Below are 3,444 nucleotides of genomic sequence, written 5' to 3'. Positions count from 1 at the left end.
CTCCCTCCACAGAGCCTCGCAGAATCACTCACGAGAAATCCATGGTCATAAATCCCTTCCCAGGGAGCTCTTATCAGGGCACCGCACCTCAAAGACTGTCACAAAGCGAGGATCTCTCAAAGCCAGGGTTTGTCTTTGAAAAAGTTCATTTGTTTTCCCATAAATGCCCCTTGCTTCCCCTCCCCTCACTAGGAAGTCCTCTGTTTTCCCTTCAGTGTCCTTCTACCCATCCCCTTCCCTGTTAAGATGGTAGACAGACTTCAACCTCCTGAGTCATATTTTTCTTTTTTAAAAGATTCATTTATTTATCTGAAAGACAGAGCTACAGATAGGCAGAGGCAGAGAGAGAGAGGTCTTCCACCTGCTGGTTCACTCCCCAAATGGCTGCAACAGCTGGAGCAGCACTGATCTGAAGCCAGGAGCCAGGAGTTTCTTCTGGGTCTCCCACGTGGGTAGAGGGGCCCAAAGACTTGGGCCATCCTCTGCAGTTGGCCATAACGGCCGGAGCTGCACTGATCTGAAACCAGGAGCCAGGAGTTTCTTCTGGGTCTCCCACGTGGGTACAGGGGCCCAAAGACTTGGACCATCTTCCACTGCTTTATCAGGCCACAGCCAAGAGCTGGATAGGAAGTGGAGCAGCCGGGACTCAAACCAGAGCCCATATGGGTTGCTGGCACTGCAGGCAGCAGCTTTAACCACTACACCACAGTGCCGGCCCCCTAACTCCACTTTCTAAAAACTTCTAGAAGTTCCCTTGGAGGCAGAAGAGCAGGCGGGGAGATTCCTTCAGCCAGTGCTTACCAGGGAGAATCAGGGAGGCAGGCTAGCAGACTGCAAAGATTGTGATGGGTCCTGAACTGGGGGGACCGCGGGGGTGAGGAGGGTCCCCACAGTGGGCAGCTGTGATACCACGTTAGGATGCTGTAGCCCTTCATTTAGCAATTTCCTCCAGAGTGACTACCAGGTGATAGGCACTGGGGAAAAAGACAAATCTGCCTACCCTTCTAGTGAGGGCAAAGACAATGACGAGGGTAAATGGATCCAATATGTTAGCGTGCTGGCGATAGAAGCCCACAAGAAGGAAAGCAGGCAAGGACAACTGGATTAGTGCCAAGGGAGGGGGTTATCGTTTTAAATAATAAAGCCACTGAGAAGATAACACTTGCAGGAGGAGAGAGGAGGGCGCTGGGTGGTTCTTCAGACTGCCAACAGGCAGAGCCATGGATCTGAGTGTGCGGTTGCCAGGGTTCAAGGAGGCTAGTGTGGCTGAATGGAAGAGAATGAGGAGGAGAGCAATCTTAAAGGGGATCTCATCTCCAAAAGAAGCTGGGAAGGAGCCCAGCTCAGCCTCAAGTTGTGTGCTCACCTCCATCCCTTGTGATAAGTGAGAGACACCCTCCTGCCTCAAGCTATCGATGCCACAGGGAACTGGCAGGAGCCGAGCCAAAGGTCAGAGTCCAACAGGCAGCAAGCTACATTCAGCAGGACTGGACCAGGCTCAAATCCCTCTGTGTGCACACACCATCACTTTTTTTTTTTTTTTTAAGATTTATTTATTTATTTATTTGAGAGGCAGTCATCAGTTAGAGAGAGAGAGAGAGAGAGAGAGAGAGAGAGAGAAAGATCTTATATCTGCTGGTTCACTGCCCCAAATACCTGAAACAACCAGGTCTGGATTAGGCCAAAGTCAGGAGCCAGGAACTCCATTTGGGTCTCCCATGTGGGTGGCAGGGAACCAATTACTTGGGCCATCTTCTGCTACCTTCCCAGGTGTATTAGCAGGGAGCTGGCCTGGAAACAGAGCAGCCGGGGACTTGAACCTGCCCATGTTGCAAGCAGAGGTTTAACTCACTGTGCCACAATGTTCAGCCCTCAAACAATGTTTTCAATTGTGTTTTAACTCTTAACTAAATGAGAAATAGAAACTGTGTTGATTTAGTAAAAATGTCTTGGCTGGCAGTGAATTCCTGCAGGATTAGTTACCTGTGAGGAGCTCCCTGTGGGGACAGAGGTGGGGACAGCAAAGAATGGGAGAAAGGCCCCCAACTTCAGTCCTTAAGGGAGCAGTGTATTCCAATTGGCTAAAGAGAACACAGAGCAGACAGCAATGGACTTGTAATCAACACAAAGCAGGAGCAACAGATACATTTAAAGCAAATCACTGAATTCCAATGTAACAGGAATGTGGGTTCAGTCAAATTAAGCTCTAATAAAAAAAATGAAACACTTGAAATAAAAGGCCCATGGGAAGCTCAAAAACAATATTTTCCCAAAGTTTTGAAATAAATCTCTAAAGAAAAATATTATTAAGCACACATAATTAAAAATTTTGGAAAGGACGAAATGAGTAAGAAGCAAAGAACTCATCTAAGAAAAGCAGAACTCATTCACATTTCAAAGTCTATCTTGCAGATGATTTTACATTTTGGGTACATCAAAGTAAAATATAAACTCTTGGAAAAACAATGATGAATTGAAGTTCATAGCACTAGCCACCCCCAAGGAAATATTCTATTGATTTGTAATTTGGCTTTGAATTTGACCTATGGCCTTCATGTCATGATAATTTGGGTCACTCTGAATATGCCATTCCTTGAACAAGGGCCTCTGCTAATTTTAAATGAATGCAGCTGCCCATTTGCCATTCTTCCATTTGCATCACAATGTGTAGGAATAAATTAGCAATTAATAAAACATTTCCAGTAAGTGGTCAGACTGAGAAATGGGGAGGGGGGGCGTTTATCTGTGAAGTTTAAAAAGAAATGTTTCATTTTTACTTTTCTGGACATACAAAAGGAAAATAAAACAGTTCATGTATTTTCTGTTGGTTTTTAAAAAATTGTTTGAGATGCAGATGTAAAGAAAGGGGAAGAGAGAGAGAGAAAGAGAGAGAGGGAGAGCGCGTGCACTCCCATCCACTGGTTCACTCCCCAAACTCCTCTAAGAGCTGGGACCCAGGAACTCAATCTGTGTGTCCTCTGAGGGTGGCAAGACCCAACTACTTGAGCCATCACCTGCTGCTTCCTCGGCTGTGCATTAGCAAGAAGCTGGAACTGGATTTCAGAATTGGGACTTGAACCCAGATACTTCAGTACGGAAGCCGGCATTCGAACCTTGGCCTAGCAGCTAGGCCAACTGCCTGCCTCCAATCCATGTCTCTGGCAAGTTTGGCGGAATCCAGAATTGTTCCTTGGGATACAGCATCTTAAAAAAACCCATGGAACCTCAAGTCATATTTTAGTTAAAAGAAAAAAAATGAATGAATGTAGAAAAGTGTACACTAGGCCTTAAAATAGTTGGTTTTCTCTTTCTTTCCTCTTTGGTTCAATGAAGATGAACATTTTGCAAGTCTGATTTTCAGCCTTCTCAATGGCCAGTGTTTGGAATAAAGTCACTGAAAACTTTGGTAGGCAAGCACTTTAGGGAGGACTTTATCCACCTTGT

This window comes from Oryctolagus cuniculus, chromosome 8, assembly GCF_051225735.1.
Source record: "Oryctolagus cuniculus isolate XC-2025 breed Fujian yellow rabbit chromosome 8, ASM5122573v1, whole genome shotgun sequence".
Classification (NCBI taxonomy): domain Eukaryota; kingdom Metazoa; phylum Chordata; class Mammalia; order Lagomorpha; family Leporidae; genus Oryctolagus; species Oryctolagus cuniculus.
The sequence above is the reverse complement of the archived record's forward strand: the minus strand, read 5'-3'. Positions refer to the sequence as shown.